The sequence below is a fragment of the Malurus melanocephalus genome, unplaced genomic scaffold, assembly GCF_030028575.1.
Source record: "Malurus melanocephalus ecotype Western Australia unplaced genomic scaffold, MMel_1.1 scaffold_231, whole genome shotgun sequence".
Taxonomy (NCBI): Eukaryota; Metazoa; Chordata; class Aves; order Passeriformes; family Maluridae; genus Malurus; species Malurus melanocephalus.
In genome coordinates this window covers 784,072-794,961 of record NW_026623463.1, presented here as the reverse complement: position 1 = coordinate 794,961, position 10,890 = coordinate 784,072, and positions in this window count along the sequence as shown.

Sequence of the window (10,890 nt, the reverse complement as noted above, 5' to 3'; positions counted from 1 at the left end):
AAAAAAACCCCACAGGTTACTATGGCAACTCTCCAGGGAGCATCCTTCTTTATTTGAGCTCCAGGATCCTGTACAAGAAAATAGAAAAATGTCCTCAAAAAAGATTTTATCATGGGATACTTGTGCTTGGCCTGCCATCAGATGGGAATTTAAGGGTGCTCCAGACTACAGACAGTTTTCAGGCGAGATGACTGAAATGGCCAGTCTGAACTTCTGCAGAACTGGGTCTATGGACACTGAAAGTGCCCTTTGATGAGCATTTTAAGGTCTGAGAGATGACTAGAAACTGAGTTAATAGAGACAAGTGCAGCACAGGACTGTTTAATCCAGAACTGTGGAGAACTAAGTTGGTAGTGAGTGTACCTTTGCTTTTCTTACACAGTATTTTCCTAAAAGTTCTGCAAAGTTCTTCTGCCAAGTCATTTTTCTGCAGAAAATTATGAATTCAAATGCCAATACATTTGGATCAAATTTAGTGAATATCATCAGATGTGTTTACGCACACATCAGAATTGGAAATGCTGCAACAGCTCACAGCAGAGTTTTTTATAGCAGCTACACTGATTTCTGAGCTGGACTCTCAAAAGGACTGAGATGTCATTCACAAGATTACAAAGGCAGAAATAATGCTGAGTGTGCTCCACTCCCTGCCAAGAGACAAGTAACCCCCACTCTGTAAGAAGGTTTTGAGCTAACTTGCCAGTTGAGTGCTTTGTTCTCAGCTTCAGACCACTCCATCTTGCAAAGATGTTTCACTGTACAAAGAATTAAAGATTAATTGGAACAAAAGCCTTTTTCCCCATCCTACCTGCACACCTTATACCAGGCTGCTCAGATGATTTTGCTGTCCTTTTTCTTGGAGATTATCTGGTTCTAGAAAGGCCCCAGTGGGAAAGAGTGTGTGATCCCAGACMCACTCATACAATATTCTCCACGCTCCGTGCTGGGGTGCAAGAGGTCACCATCCAGTGATGGGTTGGAACTGGTGGGAAGAGTGAGGTCTGAACTGCTGCCATGAAGATCTTGCAAGAAGCACCCTGAGGACCCCATACCAGCCTCCTTTCTATTGGAGACCGTGGCATGTACCTGCAGTAAATGTCAGCCTTTTCCATCTCTGGCTTTTGGGTTAGAAGATCTGTTAAAGTGCCTGCAGTCAAAATAATCTGTGTGGGTTTTTTTTTTTGTTTTGTTTTGGTTTTTTTTTAAACATGCTATATTCCCAAATCTTTGTTYGCTAAAATCAAAAGCATCTGCTGCCATTTTCTACCACGCCAAACACATCTGTGCTTTTGAAATGCCAGACTCAGTTCCTATCCGTGCAGGCTGGTCTCACCTCACACTCATCCCCTGTTCTCCAGGGCATTAAGCCTGGATGTGAATCCCACCTAGCAGCTAAAAAGACTCTTGCATATTTGAGGGCTGTTGAATCATCTYCTGACCTCAATAACTGGGTAGGGAATAAAAATTATGTTTTCTCCGTTTTTGAGACAGTGAAGTGTCTGGAGGGAGAGGTGGTGATATCTCAGCACCATATTCTGCCCAGGAAGAGATGGTCAGCCATGTGAAAATCAGTAATGAAAAGCTCTGGAGCACTTTTTTCAGGCAGAAAAATGGCCTGATGGGCACACCTATGTCAACACCTATTTGGACTAATTGTCCTTCTAGGGACACCATCACAGCACCGCTGCCAGCGTGCCACACTGTAACCCTCACACACACAATGCTGGGCAAAGCACCAACCCTGCAYAGTCCTGTCAGCACTGGGTCAGATGAGAGATGAAATTAAAGGTGGAAATATCTACTTTCATACCTTTCCTCTGATCCTAATTTTATTTTAGGTTTTGGGTAAGTCGTCTGTTCCCCCTTTCCTCAGGTTCTCAATGAGTTTGGAATGCTGACTTTCTGATGCAAGCTGTCAAGAGTTTAGTTCTTACTAARAGAGTTTAGTTCTTACTTGTAGAGTGCCTTGAACATGAAAGCACGACASTGAAGAAGCCCTACACACTGCTCTTATTTATCCCCCTGATTGCAACACACACATTGTTTCCAGGGTGAAGCAAAACATTTGACTTTTGCTAGCAAGTGACATCTCCCAGACATGTCAGGCTTTGTGTTGTTCCACCTTAGATCTCATCCTCACTTTGCTTGCTTTCTACTTTAGCTATGAATATTTTAAAAAAAATCATCAAAACTCAAGTGCAGTCTCTTGGTCAACTCTAAGCTGTTCTCTGTCATCACTGTTCCTGTGTGTTGTGCCTCTGTGAGCTTTGTCAACAAAAAACAGCCCAATTACCGTGTCACTCTCCTAGTTCTGTCTGAACACATCAAAATTTACAGAGCACTATGTGCTGCTGAAACATTTGTTCACTGTTGAGCAAATAGTGGAGGAAGTGATCATTGGTGTACTTGTTTCAATTCTGAGAGCAGAGGGGCAGAGCTGACATTGCCTTTGGAGGAGGTCTTTGGCTTTTCTGTACACAGGGACAATTTGGGTGGGTACAGTGGCCTCAGTGTGCCATGTGTGCCCATGGACTATCCCATATGGCCTCCTGGGGACACTCTGAGAGGCAGGCCTGCCAGCAGGCTGTGCTGAACACGCTGTCCCCAATTTCTGACACCTACAAACCCCAAACAGCAATAGGTACTTGTATTCAGGAAACAGACTGGGGCCCTGGGTGTCTTGCTTTGGCCACCCCCACTGCACTGATGAGGGGTCTGCTGGCTGCACTGGAGCTGTGATGTCCTGCAAACAGCTGCAATGTCTGGGAGTTGAGGGCATTTCAGCTCATTCTGAGTACAGCAGCTCTTCCATGTGACAARTCTCTCTGGGTAAGAGGAAAAGCCAGTGGCTTCATTCCTGATTGACAGGGAGAAAATTAAGAGTTCAGGCTTATTAAACAATCTCTAATARTGATTTATGGGGTCCTGTACATTTTAATCTAACAAAAAAAAATTTAAATCATGTAATTAGCTAAGTGTGTAATCCTGTGCATTAATTGTCCATTAGCCACTTCTTAATTATAATGGAATGCTTATCAAATAACATCTGATGGCCACGTAGCACCAATTTAAGTCATTATCAGACTAGCTTCTGCTTTAATAAGGMTCTGTTTAACTGGAGTCTAACCATCTCATTTTATTTTAAAAGCTCTACAGAAGAGGAAGCAAACACCTTAAAAAGATAGTATTCCATTAGGACATTCTAGACCCTATACTGTAAACAATACTACATGAAGAATCACAAAAGCAACATAAAAAATCCAAGTAGGTATCAAGGAACCAGGAAACCCAGATCTTGTGTTTAAGTTTCTCCAGGAGTTCCTTGTTCATCCACARAGGCMTCCCAGCATTTTTKCCTGACTTCCTCTTTGTTGGGATGCACCACTCCTGAGCTCCTTGATTATTAAYCAGCTTTCCTGGGCCTCTCTTCCTTCCAGGGCTTTATCCCACGGTACTCTACCAAGCAGATCTCTGAAGAGATCAAAATCTGCTTTCCCAAAGTCCAGGTGGTTTTGCTGTGTGCTCTCCTTGATGTTCTAAATATTCGAACACCATTATTTTATGATCACTGCGATCAAGGCTGCCCTTGAGCTTCACATTCCTCATCAGATCCTCTCGGTGGTGAAAAAAAGGCCCAACATTAGCACCTCCCCTCATTGGCTCCTCTACCACTTGAAGAAGGAAGTTATTATCAGCGCATTCCAGGAGTGACCTGGATGGTTTATGCCCTGTTGTTTTGCTCCCCCAACAGATGTCAGGGTGGTTGAAGYTCCCCATRAGGACCAGGGCTTGTGAATGTGAGATCACTCCTACCTGTCCACAGAGGAATCCACTCAATCTTCCTGGTCAGGCAGCCCATAGCAGACCTTTTCTATAATGTCACTTKTCCCTGYTCTCCCTTTAATCCTGACCCAWAAACTCCAAGRTWACACCTMATCCATCCCCAGRTGGARCTCCATGYGCWCCTGCTGCTCATTGWCATACAGRGTGACACTTCCTCCTCRTCTCCACATCCTGTCCTTCCTAAAGAGCCTGTATCYCTTCATTCCAACACTCCAGCCACAGAAGCCAGCCCATCACTGCCCAGCAGGCATGCACGCTTCCCTAATTCCTCCTATTATTGCCCATGCTGTGTGCATTTGATAGAGACATTTAAGGTGTTCCCCCATTAAGCTGGGCCCCCCATGAAGTTGACTTACAGGCTGGAGTGGCTGGAATCACATTGTGCTGCTCTTCAGGTGTTCTCCTGCTGACCTGTGACTCCTCTCCAGGCTCTGAGCATCTCTGGCTGCCACTGGCATCACACTGGTAGCACTGGGATGGATTAAGTTTCCCTCCCCTGGCTGCATTAGTTTAAGGCCCTTTTCACCTGTCTTGACAGTCTGGCAAGTCCATGGCCAAAGATTCTCTCTCCTTTCTCTGACAGAGGAACTCCATCAGCTCCCAGCAGATCAGGTTTCTCAAAGAGAGTCCCATGGTCTAAGGAGCCAAACCTCTGGCTGTGTCACCAGTGTTATAACCATTCCAAGGTTTTATGGGGACCCTTTCCCTGCTGCCCTTTCTGATTACTCATGGATCATCTTCCGAGAAGTTGTGGAATAGCTTACTCGGAGTTGTACCGGTGCTGAGCACAACTCTCTCAGTCTTTATAGGCATGCACTGGATCAGCAGCAGCAGGCTTTTAACAAAGCACAGGAGCCATCTGGTAAACTTATTAAAGATCAAATTTGGCTTTTAGAATCAATCTGTACCCAGTGGGTTTCTCAAATGGTGGGACTGCCCACCTGATATTTGCAAGGAGTTCTGCACTCAGCTCCCAGGACTATCCTTCCACAGCATTTTTGCCTGTTGCAATGGCACACAGATTTTTACAGGAGCTGATGGGCTTGTGTAAAGCAAGCATCTTATGAAAGATATAAATATCTTGAAGGATGTCTGAAGCTTAGTGCTAGACAGTGTAATTTTGCCAAACCAGAAATGTAAAAAGCGCATTAAAAATTTTTAAAAAAGATAATATAGGCTCATAGTAACTAAACTTAAATGTGGAGTGGTGCTGAAACAGATCATTTCAAGCTCTGTGGAGCACTGGTTTACCTTTCCTAGCACATACCATGCTGTGATGGGCCATGGCACACTTTGCTTGGAGGAACACAATTTTAACATCTTCTCATCCCTGGGTTTAAATTGGTGCCAGAGTACTCTTTTAATAGTCTGCCAGAAGAAGAGAGGTTTCAGCAATGAAACAAGAGAATAAACACTCAGAACCCAGGTATTATTCTTAAGCACACCTAGGAGCAATTAAATGGATGATTTTGGAAATGTTATGTAACCCCTAGGAAGGATTTTATGCCAGAGAAGCAGCCCCTTTTACCCATTTCCCTCAACTTTAAACCTACAAATTCTGTGCTGGGGTGAATGGAGGTTACAAAAGTCAACTGATCTTGCAAAATGGCCTGCAAACCTCTGGGGAAATTTAGGGTCACTGTCTGTCCAAGCGCTCTGTGGTGGCACTCAAAAAATAACTGGAACCAGAACACCAAACATCCACCCAGAGAAATGCAATGAGAACAAAATAGGTTAACCTGTCTTGATATGTGTCCAGAGGATATCATTAACATTAATGCAGTCRTAAAGCAACACCTGCTGGCTCAGTGCAGCAAATCTTTGCCTACTACCAATTAACTCTCCAAAAAATAATAGAGAACAGTTTTTGCCCTTCTGCCACAAGCACAATAACTTGTTTCCTGTTAAGCATTATTAATTATAATGTCCCTGCTRCTTCGCCTCACTGAAATGAACAGTCCCATTAGTGACATAAGCTTCATAGCAAGGTATATCTCAGCAGGAGCAAGTGCAGAGTTATTGGGCTTTAAAGAATATTACAAGGCTTTTTATTACTATTGTTGTTCCTTCCTTGGTGTAGAGTTTTCACTCCTAGCAATCCAGAAGGAAAAAGCCCCACACATCTCAGTCAAAGCACAGACCCCACCTAGGTAAAGGCACAAATTCCACAAAGATGTTCACATTATGGTGATGTCAATGATTCCTTGAGCAAAGTCCGAGAAAAAGGYTTAGGTGTGGCAAGTGGTGTGATGAGATGGGCAGAGACACCCCTCAATAAAAGCCATAACCATGGCATTCTGTTCTGCATTGCTGCATGTGAGCTRCAGTCAGACTGCTGATGGGAASAGAGAAGGTGAAGGTGACCCTTCCYCTGTGGTCAGTGTAAGGCGCTGTGACCACACAGCTGCCCATCAGCTGGGTGCCACCAGCTTTCACAGGCCCCTGGCACTCCTCCAGGGTCCTTTTCAGATCAGCTCTCCTCCAGTGCACTCAAGTGATGCAGCCACCTCTTGGGCAAGGTTTCTGATGCAGTGTCCCCTTACATWCAGATAAGCTTTGTGTCTCTAATTTACAGGGTGAAGGTCAGTGTCTCTGCTGCAAGGCATCTCTCACAGCACACTCGATGTTCTGTGGTGGAGCTGGCAGCCCTGTCTGACACCACCAGGGCTGAGCACTCCTGGTCTGAGCCCAGCTGGCCATACAAGAAGCAAAACGAAGTCTGCTCTGCTYAGGGCAAGGAMAGCTCTTCTCCTTCCACCTGCATGYAGGGATGAGGTGGCAGATATACGTGATGCCCATTTTAATATTTTTCATGATATTTAACCTGAGCGTTTTGGTAGAAACCATAATTCATCTGAGTTTTCTGAGCAACATAAGCATACAGTACGTGGCAGCCAGCCCATCAACTGAAATGCTGTTTTGCATAACACAAATGCTGAGGTTACACATCATGCTTGTGTCACCCTTCCCACCCTACCAAAGTCACTTTCTGCACAGACAGGCTGTCAGGAATATGATTTGCTGGTTTTGCCTGTCAGTGCAGTGCAGGTGATCACAGACCAGGTATCACGGTCCTCCTTGCTGAATGGACAAACACAAGGATGCCAGTTCCTATACTTAAAACAGAAACACAGCAATGTGTAACTCATTCCTGTCTAAAGCCAAGTTGTCATTAGTAGCTTGCAGAAAGCTGCACCGCTGCTCCTCTAAACATGTGCCTGATCACATGTTTATTCACAAGTTCGAACTGCACAGAAAAATACAGCTGCTCTGGCTGCCTCATCTCTCCTTTCATGAGGCAGCCAAGTCATTCCAGAGCCATGAAATGCTTTGTATTATTTGCTGCCGTGATTGCCACATCTTCTGTACCTAATAAGGTACCTGGAGACTGTCCTATTTCTAGCAAAGGTTTCTACCTGACACTAATAAGAAGACAGCATCCCAACAYCACCTTTCTGAGGCAGGAAGGGGCACTCCAGTGACCTGGGAAGCCTCGTCTGAAATGACTAAACCAAAGCCTGCCATCATCTTACAGGCAAGGTACATGTCATCAGCCCATATCTCCCTCACCTTCCACCTCAATGCTGATTAATTTCTCCAAGACTCATCCCAAGAATTGCTGAATGACAGAAAAAGAGATATTTCTGTGGCTCACAGGCCAATTTTTGCAGTGCATCTTTATCTGCTTTGCCTGATTGATCAAAGATACCATTATCTGCTGTACTCTACAGTCTCATTGACTGGGTTCAGCCTTGCTAACCTCKAGCCTTCCACAATCATAAAGCTTGTTAAAAATAAAGTTAAAAAAAAAAAAGAAAGGAGGTTTTTTTTGACAACTGGATTCTGGACCTTTGTAGAGGTCAGTTTTCCTTCTCACCCCTGRGAGAAGTAACTTTTTCTTTCTGATGACAACAGATGATCTCTTGCAAATAATGAGACATCTGCCTAATTATTTGTCTTTGCTTTGTCATATTTACCTTTGCTCTGTGATTTTCTTCCCCGAATGATCTTCCTTGTAAGTAAAAGACCACACTATGAGCATTTATTTCATGCAACTCTGCCCCAGAAGAGGAAAGCAGACAGACTAGACAGCTGCTGGCCACTGTGATTGTTAGCAGCCCTCACAGTGCTCTCCATTCTGTTACCTGCCACTGATTCCAACCCCTCTTTGCTCCACTCTACCAAACACAGGGCCCTCAGAAACCATCTCCAGCCATCTCCATTTACACCTACACATAACCCCCATATTTCCTGTTTCGGGAAAGCCCCAGGCAGTGCTTTTTTAAAGGCAAAAATTCAGATGCAATAAACACTTGAGCAAATGAGATCAAAAAGTTCTTGCCTCATTGTTGAAACCCATCACCCTTGATGCACAGCAGCCGCCAGTGAGGGCTGAGCTGCAGATCTCCTGGGAGGGCTGCTGAAGAAACTGCKTCTGAGATTTAGGTGAATGGTAATGCCAAGTGAAACTGTTATCCTTCTATGGGATACCTGTGTTCTTCGGGAGGAAAACACAGCCCTGGAARCACAAGCACTCACAGAAATCTGAAGCATTCCTTCCTCATTATCCATATGAAATATCAATAACCTAGAAGTAACACCCCACAACCTTTTTTCTTCCTCAAAAAACCAGAATCACTGCAAAACTTCCTAAGTAAAGAAAAGCAGACGTGAGTAACAAAATAACTAAAAATCTGTCCAGAACATGAAGTTTATCAAAAATATGGTTGTTTTAAATGCCTTGTCATTTGCAAATACATTTTTTAAAAATGACAGWGATGGCAGCTCTTCATTATACTGACTTGTTTTTGTACTGTGTCTGAGAAATCACAGGTACAAGTTCACATACATGTCACTGCACCAAGTGCTCGTGGTAATCATTTTCATGGGGAAAAATAAGCTCTTGAAGGATCATATATTTTATGTCATGAATTCAGTTAATGCACACATCAATCAGATTGTCAAAGCTGTTTACAGCCCATGACTGGATATTCCCAGCTTTTGACATATTATATCAAAGAAAACCAGAATCCTTGAAACATAATTTTATCGCTCTCTCTCTCTCTCTCTCTCTCTACTCACAGCTTTCTTCCCATAGTCAATTTTTCTGGTAAACTCTTCATATAACTTTCAGCTGCTTCAGAACGTCACAGTCACCAGTTCATTAGCTAGTGACATCAAAATCACATTATTCCTCTTCTGAGAGCCTGCCCTGGGTTTCCCCCAAAACTTACAAGAACTAAAATTTCCARTCTTTAGGTGAGGTCAGCTACCACATCCTTCTAAACTAAGTTGCTCTGGTACCCCTTTGTGCATTTGCACATTACAATCTGGTTTCTTTAATTTAATTCAGTTTCAAGAATGTACTGTTATTCTTTCTTCTCCTTGTTCTTCTTATTTTTTTTTACTTTTGTACTTAATGACTTTATGTCTGTTGATTATGAGCTGTGTTTCTTCTGGGGTTTGTTCAAAGTTTAGAACTAGCCTAAGATATATCAGYCCCAAAAGATGGTGTGAGAAACAAGAAGGGTTGGAAGATCTATATTTTTATCTTGTGAAAACTGAAAACCCTGGAATTAGAAATCATCTAACTTCTATATTTTTCCCCAGATTTAAATCATGAAGAAATACAWTTTTTTCTCTCCAATGTATATCACATGTCACAACAGGGATTTTCGAGTCAAGTATTTCAAGCCATGAACACACAACACTCATTAACTGAATACCAGCACAGGAAATTTCTAGCAGCATCCACTGGAAAGATAAAAGCCTTGATGTGCTTTACACCATCACCAAATSAGATCAGCTCTGCCTGATGGGCTGTCCTTAAGGGACAGGCACTGGACTTGACAACCAGGGAAAAATGAAGAGGTGTGATTTATTCAAAGGACCAAATACCTCATAGAAATGGGCAGAGGGGAGGGAGGAAAATGCAGGAGGGGAGAGGGGTCAGAAGCAGTCCAAAACTTGTGCAGGCAATTGCAGCATAAAAACAACCAAACCAGTACCACTCCAAGAACTTGGTCATAAAGTTTAATGGCTTGTTATCTATAAGAAGCATTCAGCAACAGAGTAAGAAGTGCCTGTTTTCCCTCACTTCACATCTTTACTGCTGAATGCTTTCTTCCTCTCTGTCTCTCTCTCTCTCCATTTTAATCTGAACAATATATCTGGTTTGAGTGCAACTATAAAGCAGACTCTTAGCAGGGACAGAGGTGTGTGCCAAATGGAAACAGCCYCGCTCCCATCCTTTCCCAAGGTCATTCCCCAGCCACACCTGAGGACAGGAATCCTGCAGTGCTGTGATCAGCCAAGACCATGCACCAAGGGCAGCAAAGAGACAGCATTCCCCTGTAGCTTGCTGGGTTGTGCTTGCATGCAGCAGGATCGCACGTCTTTGAGGAGCTGTCAAACACTGTTTTCCATCAAGACATTTATTAAACACTAGATTACAGAGTGCCCTGATAGGTTTGCATGAAGGACATTGTGAGACTGGCTGACAGACTGATGGGATAAAGATGTCAGGAAAACATTCAGGATTTAGTTTTGGCAAAAGTTGAGAAAAAGAATTGCAAAGCCTTCCAAATCTTGCTGCAAATAAGCTTTCCCACAGAAAGCTTTAATGGGGAAAATAAATGTGCAAATTCCAAGAGACCCTACTTTGAATCACATTAGTGATTTGAGATGTTTCATCATTCTCTACATCATATGAGCTGCAGACTTTTGATTTCCCAGACTCTACTAATAACAAGCCCTATAATTAGGTATCTGTCCTTTGCAATCAGCACTACAGTTTTCTGWTCATAGAATAAAAATTGTAGGGTAAGAGAACACTCAAGAGCATAAGAAAGCTGTCTTTGGTGTGGTATGGCTGGCTAATGGTTTCAAAAATGTTRTTAGGTATGTGGCATGCTAATAAAAATGTTCTTGCTCATTTGTCTGTCTGATTGAACCCACACAAGTTTTGGGTGGGAGCTCATTTTCTCAGCCTGCASTAATTAAGTAACAGATTTCTCCTGATTTCCTCCTCCCCTGTACCCGTGAGCC